The sequence below is a fragment of the Fragaria vesca genome, linkage group LG2 (assembly GCF_000184155.1).
Source record: "Fragaria vesca subsp. vesca linkage group LG2, FraVesHawaii_1.0, whole genome shotgun sequence".
In the NCBI taxonomy this organism is placed as follows: Eukaryota; Viridiplantae; Streptophyta; class Magnoliopsida; order Rosales; family Rosaceae; genus Fragaria; species Fragaria vesca.
In genome coordinates, this window is record NC_020492.1 from 25204377 (window position 1) to 25211883 (window position 7507).

Genomic DNA, 7507 nt, shown 5'->3' on the forward strand with positions numbered 1-7507 from the left:
TATATTTTTGTTATTGTAGCATTGTTGGGGCGGTGTGTTCATAAAATAATGGGAGCAATGAGTCAGACAAATTCTGATACGCCTCTTTTTCATGTTTATATAAAGTCATCGCTTGCTCAATCTCTGGGAATTTCTCAACCATATAAGCAGACTTGTCTTCTTTTGGCCCTTTTCTTCTTGCTGCTTCAATGAATCCTTCATTTTTTGCAATGCACTCTCAAGAGATTGTCTTTTAGTGTCATATTCTGATCGTCTCTTCAAGTACCGTTCTTCATCTGCGGCTATCACACTTAAAGCTCTCTAGATGATCCTACAAGATGAGACTCTAAAGTTTTCTTAGATCTCTCACATTCCTCAAGTTCGATACCCATTGTAGTTTTCTGCTCGAGGATCCTTGTAGTAGCTAGCTAGTGTTTGATCAACCACCTTGAGTATCTTCTCAATAATAGTCATAAACTCATCGATTTGAGATTTCCCAGCTCTCAGAGGTTTAATTACAGGGCGGAGCATATCAAGGCTGGTAGTGTTGTCAGAAACATGGGACAATAGATCCTTTGAAGTCAAAGAAGAAGAAACTTTGGCGTAAATATCCACAATCTGAGCAATGATGTAATTTTTTTTTAAGGAGGGCAGTTTTGAACCAAGAAAATTAGATATAGAACTCTCTAAGTTCGACAATTGTGATGATGCCTAGTTTGAAGAAGTGTTGCTTAAACAGACAATTTGCACAACAGCTTCATTCTCAAGAATTTGAGTTGGTGCAATCGGTTCATCCACAATGATTTGATATGGACCAACTGGCTTATTGTCAATATTTTGATCAGGAGCTGCCATTTCCAAAGAAATACAAACATCCAACCATTGCTCATCATTTGAAAAAGACTTCACAGGAGTAACAATGGCCTTTTTGGCCACTATTTCAAACCTAATTCTCTTGTGACCACCACGATCACCTATGGGGTGAGTCCTATTAGCCTTAGGGCAAGCATTTCCATCATAAGACTTTTGAGAAACTTTTTTGGAAGTCTTCCGCATGAACTTTTTCATCTTTGAAATTTTAACTTCTTGTTGTAGAGACCATTAGAAATTTCTCTTAGGTTATGTATCATGAAGACATGTTGTGACTCTTCAGGATGAGGACAATGATTTAAAGCTTCAAAAGTTTTTGTTACTGACAATGCCAAGTATGGAGTACAAGATATCATACACCATATGCAATACCAACAAATGCATGTTCCGAGGAGAGAAGAACACATGATAAAGAAACGGAAGGTAGTGTTTCTCCAATGCAAAATAATATGTGCCTTCAACAGGTCCTCGACACCACATTGCTGCCTTTTCGGAACACTAAAGGAAAACTTGTTTGAAGGAACACTCTGATCAAGACCAAACTGACGAGCAAACAAATTTGGATAACATGAAGGAAAAGACTCACTAACCCGTATATGTAATACTGCAAAACACATACTGAAAATAACTTCATATAACAAATCAGGCAGCTTCTCATCATCAAGTAAAAAACAGTCCTTTGTCACAAACCACATAAATAGAGCGATGTACAATAAACCTATATGTTCTGAAAAACATACGAGCTGCAGTGAGGCTTAATCTCCTGCCTTGAACACTTGCGTATCTTGCTAAACGATGATACCGTGTTGGAAATTCTTTATCAGAACATGAGGAGTACATATAAGGAAAACACCTCCAAGCCAGCCGATAGCATAATGAATAGACAAACAACGTAGAACCGGGACCTCTAGGATGAGTAGCCATCTCACCAAGACCATGGTTCATATAACCCCAGTACTGTTGGTACATTAGTACGGTACTCATATGGGTAACGAGAAACCGCAACTACGCCAAATATACCAGTTTTGTATAACATGTCTTCAAAGGTGTTTAGATTGGTTTCAGTCCATTCTAAAATACCATGCTCAAAAGCCTCTCGACCTCGAAAACAGATTTTCATCACCCCAATCTTTATTTTCTGTCAGCATTTTATGAAGAACAAGATAAAATTCTTTTTTTAACTGAGCCTGGGAGTGGGAGGCTCTGACCCGAGCCTGAGAGGCTCCTCTTACATGATGATAACTCTTCCTCTTATTTTACTTTCTTTATATTCTTGATTAACCAGTGATGCTGGTCATCTATTTGTACGAGATTTCTGAACGTAAAGCTAAATGTTTGATCAAAGTTGCGTGCATTAAAGTTTTTTAAAGTTTAAACATGGAAAAATATTTAAATTGTTCTAGGATATTCTGTATCTTTCTAGATATTCTTTATGTGTGCCTTGGCCTTATGCCAATAGGATATGTAATTAGATTAGATCTATATATTCATATCCTTACCATATTGGTATTGTGTAATTCCCTATATAAAGGGCTCCTATCAATGAATAAGATGATGATTCTCTTGCTATCTCTTTGTCTATACACTTTATACTTCATCACGTTATCATACACTTTGTTCTAACCCCAGAGCCAATAGCCCACCATTTGTTTTCCAAACCCTAAAATCGGGCAGCCTTGTTTTTCCCGATTTTCGACCAAAATTTAGACTGCCTTCCGCCGGAATTTTATATCCCCAAAAAGCTCTCTCCGTCCCGGATCCAACGCTGCCGGCCTCACCCTGAGAACCGGCCGGAAAGTCTCCGAACCGGCCGCTTGAAGATTCCAGACCGCCGCCGCTACCGACCACCGGTTCACCACCTTTCCTTGCTCCGATCAACCTGAAATTTTAACAGCAGCTTCCCCATCCAGAGCTGCTCCTCCTGTCAAATTTTCAGCCCCAAATTCGAAGTATAAGTAGGCAAAACGTTGTTTCTCCTCTCGGCAGCCTCTAGAAATCAAAGATTTCAAGATTGCTCGTCTTCCAAAGAAACTAGAAAGGTATGTTTTGAAACCTTAAACTTTTCCAAGTTCAATAACTCGGGGAGGATAAAATTATTTCCTCCCTTCTCCATCTCCATTCTATGCTTGGGATTTTGTGTGTGCAGGTACCAAAAATCCCGGAATTTTATTCACGGGTCAAGAGTGTGTTTGATCACTCTTGCTTCCTTGTCCAGGTTGTGTATGATCAACCCCGACCTTTCTCCGGATTGTGTTTGATCAATCCGAGGCCTTTTTCGAATTGTGTTTGATCAATTTGCGGCTTTTTCCAGATTGTGTATGATCAATCCGAAGGACAAACCATTAAAAGCATTGTTTATGACCTCTATCGAGTCTCATAACAGCTTGGTTTTGTATGCAAGAGCAACGTAACATTCTGCTCATTGAGTTTTTACGTACTCGATACCTAAGGCGAATCTTCGCTTGGTATCTGTGGAACCTTTCACTGGAAATGATTAAACCACATATTTTGACCCCCAGGCTAACAAGCCTAGATGTCGAGATTTCACATCTCCTGCGCTCAAAGTCTTTGACGCGCCACATCGACAAGCATTCAATGGCAATCTGTGCAAAAAGTAATGACCACAAAGTACTGTGGAATGCACTCATGGAGCGTTTCTTGAAACGTCTATATAACTCTACTTGTTGAGTTATTAGTCAAGTGGATTGCTTACCACTTTAATTGACTACATATTATCGATGATCTTTTGTGGCATCATGATCCATAACCTTTAGCGGATTCGATCATCATCAAGTTCTCTAGGTCCTCCAAGTTGGTTTGGAATTACCAACGAGACTTGATTTTGATCATACAAACGGGAATTGTATATATACGCTAAAGTGATAAATTTATTTAGGATTATCCCCTAATGTGGGGACAACAATATGGGTCATGACAACGGCATAAAACGTCGTGCCGATGTCTAGAAAAGAGGGGGAGGTGTCGCTGGCTCTAATAGCGACACTCCCGGTCTAGACACCATTTTGTCAAAACTACTCACGTTAGCTCATGACAATGTAACCGTTGTGGATCTTCGGATCACTGGTTCAAGATTGTGAAGCTCCTTCAAATTATGAATGCATACAAAAAGTACGAAAAATCAACAACTCTAGCTACCCCTGACTTTGATGTCATTGGCTAGATATTGATTTTCTTTCCAAGCTATATGTAATAAGACATCGTATCGATGTCCTTTGTTTATTCGAGACCTTGATATATACTCACATTAGCAATAATGAATGCCTTGGGAATTTTTTCGAAGTGAAACTATTCTCCTCTTATGGTTTATATTGATTTACAAAAAAGATGTATATTCTTACATCGTTCTTAGAGACATGGCATATTGTGCGGATTTTGGTCCCTTCTTTTGAAGGTGACTCATGGCACTGCATCCTCAAAGAGGATCGCCCACGTGTTTCCGGTTAAATCTTCTACCTTATAGCGGATTTTCCATCATCAATTGTTCAACTAGGCTCATCCAAGCTCAGTGTGATGTCTTAGAATTGTCCAAAATTAAGGAGATAGTGGTTTCAAGTGTGCCTCGCACTACCGACCCTCCACGGACATGCCTGGTCATACTGACTTGGAGTTACAGAAAGCTTTTGATTTTGGATCCCCCTACGTTATTAAACCAATTGCCATCTTGCAAAAGACGTTGAAGACTTATCAAAAACCGGAAAATTATCATTATGATCTAATCCTCTAGGTCCTCTAAGTTAGTTTATGTTCATGTCAGGGAGCTTTTGCTAACTAGTCATGGAGTTTACGACCTTAGAATGACCGAAAGGACTTGGTTTTGATCATACACACGTCACTTGTGGTTAAGGCAAAAACCAACATGCCACTTGCAAGCTTCACAGCTTCGCACATGCCAATTCTGCGAAAAACAGCAATCTGTCCCTTCTGGACAGTCAACTTCGTTTGAGCTTTGTGAACAGCTCCGGACGAACCAGACAGTGAGCTTTATATCATTGGAAAGCTCTATGAGTCTAGTTTTTAGAATTTTTCGCGGTTGGTCCATATCTATTTTAACGAGGAAGTTATGGCTGTTTTAGTGCGCAAAGGTCATTATGCGCGGAAATTTTTATGCACTCTCGGGATTGCAGCTTTTCGTAGCTTCTTTCAATCCTTCTAAATGGTTCAAGTGGAACTATTAACTAGCCTATCTACTCCTTCATATAGATATGTCTCATCGAGACATTGAGTGCTTCGCAGATAGTGGAACTATCCACAACATTCTAAGGAACCGGCAACTATCTTTGGATTTTGTGCCTTTGTAAATCTTTTGTGACTACAATGATTGAATCATACCGGTCATTCAAGGACGCGGTTTAGCTTAAATCTTGATGCCTCATAGCACCATGATCAATGTCACAGATGCCCTCTATGCATTGAGAGGCAATCGAACCATATTGAGCTTTAAAGACATTCCTGCTAATAGTTTTCATTTGAAAACACATTGTGAGAATGAACAAGAATTCTTTTGTGTATACCTTCTCATGAATGCGGACTGAAGCGCATCTTGGAGAAATTCATGAGTCAATCTAGTGGACTGTATATCACTATAATTCGAATATCGAATCTCATGTTGTCACCAAACATGATATTTGGGACACTGACTCATATAGGCTTTGGTTTTGACCAATTAAGGTCATCCTGGAAGAGATATAATGGTCCAAATTTTGAGAAATTCTCATGGACATCCATTCTTCCGCTCAAAACGAAGACATTCGAGATCTAACATCACCATGAAGCATGGTGGTGACCCGGGGGACATTGACGTCACCCGAACACGGCTCCAACTTCCCGGAGGCCGTCCGGTCAATTCCTCAAGCAATTGAGGTGCACTGGCCTTTCCTCGATGTCGCATTGGCCCCCTGCAATGCTTATTACTCGTTTTGAAAGCCTATTATTTAGCTAAATTAGGAGTGAGACCCTCCTACGCTAAATAACACAAAAGTGAACATTCTATTCTTACATAAAATTATGTAGATAGATACAACCAACTTGCGGACACCTTTTATGATTTATGGTGTTGGTTGAAGTGTTAACACACTGGTTATGTGTTACACTATTATCTACTGCTTATGCTGCTTATACTTCTACGGGCTCACTACCCATTCTTTAAAGAAGTTTATCGGGATGTAAGTTGAAGTGTCATGTACCCCATGTTCACACGCAATACGGTCTCACCGAGGCTACAACTAAACAACTTTAGCTTGTCACTCGAACATTATTGATGCGCACCAATCTTTCTATTGCGTCTTAGGGCTATACAATATTTGCATGCAGCTTCACTATTCATCTACGACCCACCATCATTGAATATTTTTGTACTACAGCTCGTGACTGTGTACCAGGATTGCAATCCTTGAGCTCAAACAAGATTGAAACGGATGTCCAATCCTTGAGCTCGGCTAGATGTTATTTCTAGGTGCCAAATCGCATTGTCACCATGTACAATGATGGGTCATTTGAGATGAATAAGTATTTAGGTTGGATGTGAACCTCCACCTATAATCCGCATATGTAGAAACCTTGCTAGGCGATCTCTTTCACCGCTATATTGCGGATGGTCACTTTGATGAGACAATATTCCCACCGTTAGGGAGAGATAAGAACACAAGTGTTCAAGTGGAACGACGTGAATTGTCGTGGTTTGTCCCTACTAAGTCTCATCTTGATCCCAAATGTTTAAAGTGTTAAAGTGACGAGATCACATGCTGCAAATATGTCTGCAAGGATTGATGTCCCATCAAGAGGACATGGCGTGACCAAAATGTGTTGGTCTTGACGCCATCACCATGGATGGTGATATAGTGACGCTATATAGTGGCAAAATTGGTGTCACAAGGCCGTGTGGCTCCCCAAAAGGAGGGAGACCCTTAGGTTCGATACTTTCTCGCACTAGGAAGAAAATGAGCTTGGCACAACCTGATCCATTGATCAGTGATACTCAAATCTGTCTCATGAAGTCTGAATTGTGATTATCGTTGGGGGACGCCTCAACGTCAAATCCAATCCATATAGAGATCTCTACAAGTATTACACTAGTGTACATGAGGACGTGGGATAATGAGTCTACTATCGAAACACCCTTCGTTGATGGATATCAACTTAGTTGATTGGCCTAACGGAAAGATGCGATCCAGCATTAAGAAAGAGATAGGTCCTTGGGCAGGTGATGCCGACACCGCAAGCTAAACCCTATCAACTATACCTTTGTTAGATAGCGTAGTGAGAACAAGAGTTTATACTCACCTTATGGCGCAAGGTCTCTCACTATCACGCATTGGGATCGACTACGATAAGATATGCTTTCGTAATGGATGTCATTGAACTCCACTACTTTGTCAATTTGGTAGTTTTCGAATAACTGAACAAGCAGCCTATGAATGTGGTCATAATACATCTTTACGGGATCAAAGATATGCATGAAGGTCTTGAGCAGACTTCATTCATCCAAATCAAGTGGCTCCAAACCACAGGAGCATGTGTTTGCTAAATGTATTGAAACGCACATGGACTCTACTTGATTTGGAAGGGATATGGTGAATTATGCATTTGCGTGTTCATTCCGGATTTACATGGACTCTTGATGGATCAAGAGATGCCAATA